At 46.0% G+C, this 13,945-nt stretch overlaps 1 long non-coding RNA gene across 1 annotated transcript in view; it reads right to left on the reverse strand.

The window, feature by feature from the left end:
* Positions 1-12,745: 12,745 nt before the first annotated feature.
* The window catches only part of LOC138297316 (uncharacterized), a 54,203-nt gene continuing 53,003 nt past the window's right edge, over positions 12,746-13,945 (reverse strand). Inside the window, exon 3 of the long non-coding RNA XR_011204020.1 lies at positions 12,746-12,955. This is a non-coding gene — a long non-coding RNA (uncharacterized lncRNA). The remainder of the gene's footprint in view (positions 12,956-13,945) is intronic.

The raw sequence follows: 13,945 nt of genomic DNA on the forward strand, positions 1-13,945 counted from the left end.
TAGCCTGGTGCCTCACCTCCCTGGGATCATTTGAGGCCCCCCCAGGGGAACCCACCTCCCAGTTTAAAGGCCCCCTGTTCTACACAATGGCACCGTACTCCACTCCTCTAAGTGCAACTCCACACCACTTAATGCCACTCCAGTACACTCCAAGCCACACAGTTCCACTCCATCCCACAATGTACCACACTACTCTAATCCACACAATGCTACTCTTTTACATGTTGCACAATGCTACTTCTAACCATGCCAGTCCACTAAATGACAATACACTACACTCCAGGCCACAAAATGACACTTCCCCCAAGCCAAGGCACTCCACTTCAGTCAGTGCACTATACTTCTTGCAACATAACATAAGTCCACTTAATAAAAGGTCACTCCTCTACACTCCACTCCAGACAGTGCCATGCAACGCAATGCCACTCCACTCCTTCTAAATCAATATAGTTTACATATGTGCAGGAGCAGTGCGTGGCGGGGGCGGCTGGTGCGGGGGTGAAGAAAAATTAATAATTGAAGAAAAAAAACTTACCTGAATGCGCTGCCGCCATCACCACCACCAAGCATCACCTCTTTCCTTGGCAACAGGCACAGGCTCCCAGCCTGCCCTGCGGCCAATCTAAATGTTACCATCATGACACAAGTGTTCAGATTTGGGGGAGTGCCAAGCCAGGGTGCTCCTAGGCAGACTGCGAGAGTCTGCCTGTTCTCTCCAACCCAGCACTGCATTGCTGGATTGGACAGAGCTTAGTGCGCATGTATGTTTGCCCAGCCTGAGACGGCCGGCTAAACATACATGCGTACTGAGGGGGAGTACTGAGTATTCCCCCTCTGTGCTCGTCAGGGTCTGTGGCCCCACCCCTTCTACAATACAACAATAATAAACATAGTTCATTATTGCTGTATTGTAGAGGTTTGGCAGCTGCTGCTGCTGGCGGGGGCGATGCTCCTCTGACCTAACGGAGGTTCCACCCCTGCATATGTGAGATCTATTGATTTTGCCAATGCTTGTTTTGCAACACCTTTGGCGTCCCATAACCTTTGTGTTCTCTGGAGGTATAATGAGGGCAGATCTTCCAGTCTTTCCCACGGGTGAGTGAGAAGGACCATTAGAGTCCAAGGGGCTGGAATTCTGGTCTGAGGCGGGCGGTATCCAAACATATTTTACTTTCATATTTTTAGATACATCTTTGAGTGCAATGGGTTTGTAACCACCCCTCACGCCCCCACCTCCAGAGATCATGACGGTTGGACTGTGGGTAATCCTCCAATATCATTGATAACTGTATTCGCAGCAACTGATGCTGAGACTGTGTGTTAATTTTCATTTATTGGTGAACATGTGTTTGCGTCATATCATTTTAAATGTTTTTATTTGTTCTCTTTTTAAGTTAAATCAGAGTTTAACTTGTTGTGGAGCAAAATATACATGTCAGATTAGAGGCTAACCGTAAACTTTCATACGTCAATACAGGTGTTCGAAATATGGCTGAAGGTGGTCTAGTGTTTTCAAGGGCAGAAACAGACACACTTGCCACGATTCTTTAGGAAGTTAATTATATATGAAGATCTCAACCTTTAACACTACTCTACTAGACATGGCACCCAATGTAAAATATTTCATATTATAACTGATTTTTATTCATCAACATGTAGATAATACTAATAAAAGTAAAGATGAAATATATCATGTCTATGGTCAACCGCCTGATTGGGGTACAGATATTTCCAGATTACAGTAGAAGCTAACCAATTTGAAAGTCCGTGGAGATATACATATTATGTCCATCCTATATTAATAGGCCTCACTTTTTTGGGCAATCTGTAAAATATTTCCGACATGATGATGTCATGTCAGATGGCTATTTTGTTCTTAGGTGAGTCTGACTGCCAGGGTACATTACAGAGCCTTATTGTGTGAGCCCTCTGAAATTCTAAATCTGCAATACTCAAACGTCCTATTACCTAACATTACATGGATGCTCTGGCAGAAAAGGTCTAGGTAGAGTTTTTGATGCCCTGTTGCTAGAACATGGCAAAGAGAAATCAAGACCACCTACCTCCCCCCGGAAAGAATAACTCATGGAAGGATTATAAAAATTGCCTTTTCATCAAGGTTTAGTTATGTCCATGGTATGCTGTGGCTTACAATTGCTAAATCTTTATTGCAGAGTGTTGAAAGAATGATAAAACAATTCGTATTGGGGGTCAACTAAACCTAGGACCCGGAAGACTAAACTGTAGGCTCACACAGAGGCTGAAGGCCTGCGTCTCCTAAAATGTGTTTTTATTAAAGGGCTAATCATCTGTCACAGATTGTATCTGATAAGTGCAAAATGAGATTGCAGAATGAATCCTATGTGCAGACAACTGGAGTTTTTTATGTTGCTAAGAAGCTCTGCACTGGACTTGTTTCACTCAACTAAGGGCCCGGTTTAATTAGTGGCCAACCCATCATTGAGTAAATTATGAGAACATGGAGTCTTGCGTATATGGAGGGGGGCTGGATCCATGCACACGCCCCTACATGGAATACTGCTCAATTTAACTATACCCAAGAAGGACCTCCCTGATATGCAAGCCCTAGTAGATCCAATGGGCTCTTAACACAATAAGATATTGGGGTATTAACCTAACTCCCAAACTGCCACCTTGGACGCAGGCCAATTGGCCGCAACACTGGTTTCACATGGATCTGTCAGTGGACTGCTAGCCCCTCTGGGTTCTAGCCTGGCTACCCAAGCATGTTTCATTGTTCAGCACCTACATAGCTACCCCCCATTAGGACGGTACTTGACATATGAGACAGGTTGGGAATCAGGTGAGGGCTTACTACCTTCCCCTCCTCCAACACTCCAATTGCACGCAACCCGGATTTCACTCTTGTGCTACTGCCTCCATTATTTACTAGCTTGGAGGCAGAGGAGTGTAGGAAATTAGCAGACCTCCTTGCGGGAGCCTCCATTAAGTCATTTGAACAGTGTAAGGCTTATTACTCTCTCCCTGAAACAACAAGGCTACAGTACTGCCAGATGCATCATTGGGCATTGCACCCCTCCAATTATTCTGGGGCTACCATATCCTATACTGACTTGAAAAATTAGTGAGCGCATATGACGGGTCTAAAGGACTAATCTCCAATACATACCGGACCATTCAACACTCTACACCTCTTCAAACCCACACATTTCAAACTTTCAGGCAGACTACCACTGCAGATGGCATTTTGTCTAAGCAATTGGAACCCCTTTGGCGAGACATACCTAAAACTTAAGAAAGCTTATCCCACTGTAAAATAGCTTATATGATAATTTTTCAATGGTATTATACACTGGCTTACCTCTCCACCATATACCCCTCCACATCTTTTTTTCTGCTGGTAAAGCAGACTAGTTGTGGGAGATTATTGACAAATCCGCTGTTGACCCCCAAGCAGGAAATGGAATGTTTGGGGATCAGAGTGTGCTGGTGTCATGCTAACTGACCAAGCAGGCCGCTTCCCTTTTGCGTCCCACCCGCCACCACAAAACTTTTGGCCACAGCAAGGCCTGATACCGGGGGAGTTCAGGGCTTAGGCGACCTTAGATAGCATCTTACATAGAACTGCCGTAGCATAGGAGCTTGCACCACACATCAGTGAACAGACTTTGGTTGATACCAGTTACTGAGAATCCCGGCGACCCAGTGGGCCTGAACTTCGACCAACAACCCCACTGCGGGCTTCACGAAGGAGTGCAGACTGAAAGTGGGTGTGGGCTACCACCCATTTTTTCCCCAGGGCCTATAGTGACCACACTTGAGTATTTGCCAGTGCAGCACTGGGACTGCCTGTCCCCCTCTGCTACGTGGGGTAATTCGGGTCTTACAACATATATTACTGGGTGTAGAGTGCAGCAGGGGCTGACATTGCTGCTGGCCAAGTGGTGTGCACAGGCTCTCAGCTAGAACAGCAAAGCCATTCCGTTACAAAAATGCCAGTATTCCTCTTCCCGGATTATATCAGTGCAGTGCCGCAGGGCTCCCTTTTTGGGGGTGACGTGCAGATTGAGGCAGGCTGACCTTCACTATTCCCTCCTTTTTCAAGTTAAACTGAAGGCCATGGTTTGAATTAAAAGTTACTGCTTTACCAAGCCCATGGATGCCTGGGACTGGGTTGAGACATCCGCTTTCCCTTCACTGCCATGCCGACAACACGAGGCACAAACATCGCATCGCCAGAAGCACTGGGCACGCAAACATGGTGGTGCTGGATTCAAAGGGGCATCTACCCCAGAACAGGCAAAGGAGGGACAAACCCAGACTTTAGGTAGGAGGTTACATTGTGGGCAGACTGCATTCACCCCTTGTTTACTGTTCAGACGATGGCATAGCCGATGTCAAAGCATGGTCTCAGCAACCCTGCAGGAGCTGACAAGGGAAACAGCAGAGGAGCTTATATCACAACAAGAACCTCAGGTGAAGTAATCTGTATTCATCAGATTGTAGTAACAGGTCGTCCCAACTGACCCAGAGAGAGTAGAACTGCAGACTGCTTACACACTGTGGAAACTGAAGACAGCCTGGCTACCCCCCTTGCCTAGCAAACATGATGCATGCTGGTAACATGCAGGACCTTTTCATCCATGGGCCTTTTTTTTTTTTTTTTTTTACTGTTTAGGTGATCAGAATGTTTGAGGGCTGTCCACGGTAGGGATTTTTTTTTTTTTACAGTTTTGCATAACTGTGATGATGTGGCTTATGATCCGCTACAGAGCCCACACTCTCCCCACTTAGGATACTGACATGTCTAAACTTAGCATAATCAGGTAGAATGTCCATGGAATGGGCACCACACGTAACAGACATGCGGTTCAGCAGTATCTTAGGTGATGGGGTGTTCAAATTGCACTGCTATAAGAGACTCATATCATGGGAGAGGAGGGTTCCCGTTTTAAAAAATGCTGTCGAAGGAAATGTTTTATACCACATAGTCTGGCTTTGCTTGCAGAGCCATAATCTTGCTTAGACCAGGTGTTCTCTTCAGGCTCACAGTAATCAAAATTGACCTGAAGGGCGGTCCCATGCTGGTCGAGGGGCAACTAGATGGGAGGACGGTCTTGTTAGGAAGCATTTAGGGCCCTCCATTCAACATAGCAGGCCTACTTCTCACGTTTGTTCTCCATATTCACTAAATGGGCCCACATCCCCTGTATCATTGACTTTAGGTGTGTAGTTGACCCACAGCGTGATTGATCCCACCTACAACTCCCATACTCCCCGGTGTAGGCTTCAACACTGGACTTTGTTGGACTGAAGGAGATTGCTGAACTCAGACTCTAGGGAATGTTCCTTTAATTCTCCCGCTCCCCCCCCCCACATGCTTTGCGTATCCGATTCGATTGGATACTCTGTGTCACAGCTACTAGGCTATTGGCATCAAGGGCTGAATATCTGGGGGAAGACCTATTCCAACCTTAATCCCCTCCAGGTACAGTTTTAGTGGGGTGTGTCATAGTCACAGGTTCCCACTAGGCATTTACAGCCCACCATGCTTGGAGATAAGGTATTCTGTGACACAACAGCAGAGACACTCTCCCATAGCCTACTCGACAACTGGGGAACATCTGTGTCCAAGGTAATTGACTGGGCAGCGATGAAAGTTATCCTCAGAGGTCACTGCATCCATGCGGTTGTAGGGGTGAAGGCAGGTCCACACAGTGACATGTCCTGTATTTAGACATCCCTGGGTGCACTGCAAACTACGGCCCAAGCTGACTGTACAATGCTGGGTGCAATGATTAAGGCACTGCATAGACATGCTCAAATGAGTGAGCAACTACAACACCTCGACATCCGTGCGTACCAAGCAAAGCAGTATGCAGATGTTTATTGTCCTGGCTCCTGCGCAGCATGAACCTGCCCACACAGATCACGATAATCAGGGATTCACCAGCAATTGTCACAAATCAGTCAGATTCACAAGGCATTTACTATGCATTATCAGACCGCATATGACCCTCTATTATGGACAGTCAGGTTGCAATATGTCACTTTCTTGCGTCTGTCAACTTAGTAGTCCGTCGTCCACTAGATAGGGAAGATCTTAACGCACCCCTTTCATGAGAGAAAGAGACGGTGTCAGGCGGGGCACAGCAACTCATAAAACACTGGGTATGGATTCCAAATCTAATTCTACAAAGCCTACAAGCACCTTTTAGCCCTGAAACTCCTCAAACCTTAACAAGAGTTCCAAACGGACGGTTGACTTCTGCCCACCCTCCGCAAATCTTAGTATCCTTTTCCAAGCCTGTGAAAGACCCCATGGAGCTTGCCTCTTAATACCCGCATTCTATGTTGAGGTCTGATTATAAAATCCTGAACAAGGTTATAGCGGGCAGGCTGTGTGAACACATGCCACATCTGGTGCACACAGGTAGGTCCACCACCACTTTAAATATACACCTTCTGCACAGGGTAATGAAGCTTCCTCTGGTCCAGTGGCCATTTGCTGCATGCTTGGTGCTGGACTTGCATGAAGCATTTGATATAGTGGATTGAAATTGCCCGTTTTTGACCGTGACTACTTTTGGCATCAAGGGATGACTAGATGCGTTAATTTTACTCATATACATTGAACGCACAGTGCGGGTGAATATTGGCCAGTGTATCTTCCCCTGTTTATGAGTGAGCAGAGGAATGTGGCAAGTCTGTCCGCTGTCCCCTCTGCTCTTTGGACTCGCAACGGAGCCCTTATCCCTGAGGCTCCAACAGCAGGGGCGTTCCTGGAGTATCCCATTGTCTGGGGAGATCCATGTAGTCTTGTTATATGCAGATGATGCATTATTCTACATCTGAAACATACAGTAGGGCATAGCTGATATCCAAGACATACCCCTGGAGTTTCATGTTGCTTCTGGCCTGGGAGTGACCTGTGCCAAATCATGCCTGTTCATGCTGCACCCGAACTGTCCCCAGCAGCATTTCATAGTGGATTCCAATCCTTTGTGTTAGGAGCCCCGCACGTTTTGATACCTTGGCATAAACATCTATCACGAGACAAAGTATCTAATAGATGACAACCTTATAAGAAGCATAGCAACCCGCATCCCCACATGGCTTTTTGGAGCACATTGCAAGGTAGAGTGTCCCTATCTAAGATGGTAATGCTCCCTCTGCTACTTCACTTTTCCTATAACCTCCTGGTCTGTGTCACCCAGAGGCACATCCCATCCATTACACTTGGCCATAAGGAGTTTCATTCAAAACAAGGGGAGTTGCCACATTGCACTCCGTAAACTACAGTTGTCCCTAGACTAAGGGGTATTTGGTGCTCCAGATTTTGAACATTACTAGTTGGCGGCCCAGGTGCATTGGTCGGCAAGTTGTTTGTCAGGCCATCACACAGAACTTGAATCTCCCACAGCAGCCCGAGCACACTTTGTGGTCTAGCGGATCTTCCTCCCCCAGGACAGGCTTTCACATGATGCTAATGGATTATTGCTGATCACATGAGAGTTTTAATCAGAGCTTGCGATACATCACGCAGATTCTTTGCTTGAGATACCACTGAGCTACATAACCTCATTCAGCAAAATGTTTGGTAGCGTGGGCACGAGGGCCTGGGTAGAGGCAGGCATAAGTACACTAGTTTCTTAGTTTCAGGGGGGTACATTATTTTCTTATAAATGCTTACAGGAGGAACATGCCCTTCCAGCAGGTCATTTCTTGGCATACGGGCGCTTGCTGGGCCACCGTGGAAATACTCTGGGCCATCACAGACAATATGCCAGTACAGCGACAAACAACACATTACACATAGTTTATACAGTGGAAAAGGAAATTTGGCAGTGAATTACATCATGCAATACATAGCTATCAGCTATGTAGGTACCTTGCAATCTCGTGTGCATGGGAACGTCACTCGAGGGTGGCTGTACTCCAGCTTGGGGTATCATGTGCACTGCATTGTGAGGGCTGTCTGGTTGGGGCAGTGGAAATTGCCTGGTACGATTTGCAATTTGAGGGCGGCTAACTATGGTGGAAGTCTGCTGGTCAAGGAATTCAGGAGCACTCAGAGTTACGCTGTATGTAATAAGTGCTGTGTTGGGAAATAAAACAGAAATAATTATTTGGAAAAGAGCTGAACTCTCTAATTGGGAGCAGAAAGGCAAACTTTGGCCATGTGTCGGTTGCTTCTTAATTGTATGAAGTACCTGGTGACAGTGAGCACATAAAGGGTAGTTACATGAGAGGTTGCTTTAACAGGAGGGGATGGGTGGATTGAGGAGAAAGGTGGCGGTTCTCCTTTGTGATGTGTACACCTGCATAGGGGGATTGCAAGAGAAGTTCTCATCTGACTGGGGAATTGAGAGGTGTTGTGTGGGTAAACTGATGAAATCGTGATGCCTTCATCAATATGGGGCCTCCAGTTGGCATGGGTAAGGTTCCACTTTGTCATTGGGTAAGGCTGTGGTTTAGTGAGTTATGGGTTTTTCAAGGGGAAGCACCTGCTGTAAGGGCCTTATATTGTAGCAACATCACATCCCATGCTGCTGCGATGGGGCACTGTCTGATACAGCCGGCCTACAAACAGTGTAGTGCAAGCCTATCTGCCTCATCCTAGCAGGACACTGCCAATTGCCATGGGCCTGCGACGCGGTTGCGGGGCCTTTCAATACAAAGAGAGGAGGCATTTGGCCAATAAGAGGGCCAGCTTAGCAAATTTGGCTTGTACTTTGTGTTGGTTCCATCAATGGGAATAATCCTAGTGCGGTGGCGTCCCATTTTTTCAGTGCATTAAGTTATGGGACTGTGGCCAAAGTGCTATGCAGCTTGTCCCAAAAGTGTGCCAATGTGGAGCAGGACTAGAGCATGTGTTGAAGGTGCACCACTGGGAAAGAGCATCTCAGGCAGGTGAGGTGTGCCACTAGGAATATTCTGTTAAGGGGGGGAGGGGTTGAGGTAGCCCTTATGTAGAAGCACTTATTGGTTATTCTTGTAGCATGCTTTATGTCTTACCATCTTATGTGATTCCAGGGCCCTGGCACATTGATGATCATGAAAATGCCTCCTGTGGTTCTCCGTACAGAACTGCCTAAGTTGCATCAGGGGTATGTCGAAGTGTTCCAATGGCTTTACAAAGCCAAATGATAAGATGTCACCCATGTACCATTTGATATATTGTACAAACAACTTTGTGTCTAGTTTTTTCTGTAAGGATTTACCATAGGGAGTCCATTGAGGCAGCAGGCATCAGTATGTGAATTGTCCTGGGAGATGGCATAGTCCTGGTCAAAAGCTGGCCGTCCTGGAAGAGGTCTTCCACTGTGTCAAATGAGTGTGCCTGCCAGTCTGGTAGCTGCTCTCTTGTCAATGAGCCCTACACGCTGGTGAGGCCCTGTATTGCAATGTTAGGGGCATATGGAGCAATCTGGTTTGTTTGTTAGGCGAAAGTTTCTGGTTAGACATTTCCACGGCAACCATCCAGGAAAGGAGCAGGGCATCATCAGTGGTGATCTTGAATGTGTTTTTGCCCACCAGCCATCGAGCCACCCAATCAAGCTGTGCCACCAGGTAGTAAGACTCGAAACATGGGTCCCCTCAAACCTCCCTGAACCACTGTCAACCCAACATTCCAGATTGTTTCCCCCATCAAATGATCTAGATCACAGAAGTGGTATGGTGGAAAGGCTGGTACGTTGACAAAATACTGCAATTGGGGAAGGATTATCATCTTTGAGAATGCAATCTTGCCGGTGAGGGCTCTGGGGAGCTGCTGACAGAGTTGCCCTCAAATTTGTCTTCCTGCAAGTGGTGAAGTGGAACCCCAGGTAACGGAAGGCTGTGGACTTCCAAGCTAAGGGTGTAGGGGCAATGCTGGCAGTGTGGGGTTTCACCTCGGAACAAGAAAGTATAGAATTTTCCCTAGTTAACTTGGAGCCCAGTCACCGCTTCGAAGTCCTGAAAGGCAGATGTCAAACAGGAGGTGTCGATTTTCATGTCTCAGATGTAAAGTAGAACATAATTTGCATAAAGGAACACTAAGTTCCTCCGTGCAGCTGTATCCTCCTCCCCCCCCCCCCCCACACACAAACAGGGCTCTTCCAACTGAGGCAGTGCGCCATTGGCTACATGGATCTGGAGAACAGGATTGGGGAGATGGGACAACCCTGTTTAACCACGACCAACAGGAAAGGGGGGCAATATTAGGCAGCCCACTTGGACCCTTGAAGGGAGGTTTATGTTTAGTAGTTTGTTGTAAGCTAGGAGGCATGGACCTAGAACGAAGGATGATAGGGTCGCAAACAGGTGCTCCATAAGACTCAATCAATACAGACTATTAGGCTGATCTAGTATATAGTGAGGATGCCTGGTCTATTACACTGAATAGGCGACAGATATTATAGGGGTGGCCAGTTAGCTGTGTAGGTCAGAGTGATACATACTGAAGAATGGCAGATTGCAATTGTAATATCCAGCCTGTAGGCAGGGTGATTTATGTTCTTGTAGGGGACCACCACACCAGCAGTTATCAAGGTTTGTCCCCTTATGAGTGGATTCGAGCTGTGTATTTGCTAGAGTTAGGCTGGCAATCTGAGAGATACTGCAGTACGGTGCCTCAGGAAGCCCTCGTTAATAGTGGGGAGCAGACTGATTAAAAAGCCGCCTACAGTGTTGAAGAAAGAAGTAGATGGGCTGGCCCGTGGTTTTTGGTTTTTACAGGTAGTCTGCTAATGGCAGGGTCACAACCTGGTCATGAGTTTCATTGGCATGCTTCACTTGGCGTTAGCCTGGCATGACTCAGCATGTACCTAACAAGTGCACTTTGTCCATAAGGTCTTGGGTGGTCTGTTTTTGGGTCTTCAGCTGTGGTACCATCTCTGTGATATTACGTTCTGTGTTGGTGAACCGGGAAGCCAGTTTTCGCAGGTCCTTCTGAAGGAGACCAAATTCCACACATCTCCTTTATGTGCGCTTCTACTGATGAGCAAGAGGATTTATTGGTAAGTAGGATGGTGGCCTGTTTTTCACCCAAGTCCTGTGGAGAGCTGGAGGTCTTTGCCCTGTGTCAAGGCTCCTCCCCATGATGGAGTGTGGGATAGGGTGGACGGGGGTGAGGTTTTGGTGATTTCGGTTTACCCATGGCGTGTTCCAAGTCTACAGCGCCAATACGTTGCTGGATCACTGTATGCAGGATGACTAAAATCATGTTCCGTGGGGTAAAAGTCTGCTAGTGTCAGCAGTGGTCTTTGTAGTAGCCAGCTCCCTACACCCTCCCCCTCCCCCTCTGCCGGGCATGCCCCGGTATGGTATGCAAGGTTGGTTCTGGCCAGTCGACAGTCTGATGCAGCACTGTGTCTGTCTGTGTGTGTGTGTCGTGTGTGTGTGTAATGGCAGGATTAATGTTGATTGCGGCATTCAGGTCCTGGAGCAAAGTTACTCCACGGCTGCCATCTTTGGCTCCATGGCAACCCCATAAGCACCCTCTCCTACACACACTGTATATAATGGGTTGAGTCTGTAGACTTGTCACCTGGTTTGTTTGTGCACTAGCATACACCGCACACAACCTGTTAAATGTAGTCCTTAGGGAGTGGGGCTTAGGTGGCGAGTCGACAAGGAAATACTGGAAACAGTACTTACATACCCCAGGATGATGCAGAATACCAAGTTCAGTAGATCCTGCATAATATATTTCATATAGCTTACCTCACTCCTGCAACTCTGTCCTAAATGTTTGGGTCCTCCTCTGTTTGCCCGAGATGCCAACATGCAGGTGCTGACACGATGCACGTATTCTGGAGTTGCTCAGTCTGTAACCTTATGGGTGTCAGTGTCCAACTTGCTGAGAGGTGACTGGATGTGTTCACAATGGAAGTTGCACTGTTGGGATTGTTCAGGTGCTCAAAAACAGATAAAGCTGCGAACCGGTTTATAAACCAAACATTGCTGATAGCATGCAGACTAATTGCCATGCACTGGAAAGCCCAGGTATTGTTAGATATAGCCCACTGGTGTGCGGCAATACTGAAGTGGGGACAGGGAGAGGAGCTCAGGAGGCAAGAAATATGAGGACTACGCAAATACCCCAGAAATGTGGAATGGGAAGCACTATTACTTGACTTGCACACATTCAAGAGTTGGTGGCCCATACTTAAACCTACCCTGGCGGGGACATAACCCCCCCCCCATCCCCTTTTATCCACATTCCCACACCTCCATCATAACCCCTTCCAGCCTGTCCATGGGTGAGTGACAACATCCTTCTGTTACACCCTTTGATGTCCCTGAATAGCTTCCTAGTGGCCATTATAGCTTCATGGATGTCACTGTTGATTTTCAATGTTTGCAGTACCTGCTTGATATAGCAAGATTGAATAGCACTTATGGTAATGGCAGAATGTGAGTTAACATCGACACATGACTTGTTTTTACCAATGTTGCTGTTTAAGGACTGAACCAAGGGCTCCTGCTGATACTGATGTGAAACTATTTTATTAATGACGATGTAGCTGGATTGCGGATTTTACTAATGATAATGTAACTTTCATAGATGTAATTTATTCAAGATTGTGATATTGAAAATGCAATTTAAAACTGGTTAAAAAAAAAGTTATTGGAGATGCAGTTGGGTAGTTAGCTTTCACTAAAAAATACTAATGGTAGGTCAGCACTAATGAGGGACACATTAGCAAAGCACATTTACTTTTGATAATTATTGAAATTATGAACTATGATTCAATCTCAAGACCGGAGCCATGGATTATGCATTTCCTTTGTCCATTTTATTAATCAGCAGCCTTTACAATTAGAAAAAAAACCTTTATTTCACAGAAATCTTAGGGAAGGGGTATTCCACATAACCTATCAAACTCTAAATTCATAACATAGTCCATGTTTATGTCCCCTCTTTCTTCGTGAGATAAAAATGGTCAGTTCCTTCTTGTTCATTCCCGTTTGGAGCCGTCATTCCCTAGAAGAGAAAATACACCTTGTAACTATTCCATGCAGAACCAATATGACGTTCAAGTGGAGGGCACGCAAATAGCAATGTCACCTTAAATCTCAAATACAGTATTCAAAAGCATGATAATGGCAAAATAGTCATACTACTACCACCATAGGAAAGTCCCAAATGTATCATGCATCAACTTTGTCACTGGGTCAACAGAAACCTCTTGCTAAAGCGGGTGTTGTCTTCATGTCCTTAACCCCTTCGCTGCCATGGACATAATGCTATTAAAGAACGAGTTACTTACCTTCGGTAGCGACTTTTCTGGTGGATACATTAGCTTCCTGTGTATTCCTCACCTAATGAATACTCCCATTGCGCCAGGATTCGACGGAAATCTTCTTCCTAGGTTCTGCACGTTGACGAGGACGTCACAGTTGCCCATGCGATGCCGTCTGACGTCATACAGGCAATAAGAGGTCCTCGCCGACATCAGTACCAACATTTTTTACGTGCCTGAGAATATTAGGCCATTGAGATGAAAGAACAATAGTAATATTTAATGATATTCCAAACACATAATTCTGAGAATTCAACCTACCATTTGTTTTTTTTAAACAAGTAAATAAATATATGAACTATATAGATATATATATATATATATATATATATATATATATATCTATATATATATATATATATATATAGATATAAACATATATACATAATATATACAAATCCTCAAAACCAAGAGGAGCACACTCAAGAATTACTTGTTTAGACCAAACAGGCAACGGGGAGGCGGGTGGGACCGTGAGGAATCCACAGGTAGCTAATGTATCCACCAGAAAAGTCACTACCGAAGGTAAGTAACTCGTTCTTCTGATGGATACAACTACCTGTGGATTCCTCACCTAATGAATAGAGTCCCAAAGCAGTACCGCACTCTGTGGTGGGTGCCGTAATGGTCAAACCAAGAAATCCTGCAGCACTGACCGTGCAAAATGGCCA

The sequence above is a fragment of the Pleurodeles waltl genome, chromosome 5 (genome assembly GCF_031143425.1).
Source record: "Pleurodeles waltl isolate 20211129_DDA chromosome 5, aPleWal1.hap1.20221129, whole genome shotgun sequence".
NCBI lineage: Eukaryota > Metazoa > Chordata > Amphibia > Caudata > Salamandridae > Pleurodeles > Pleurodeles waltl.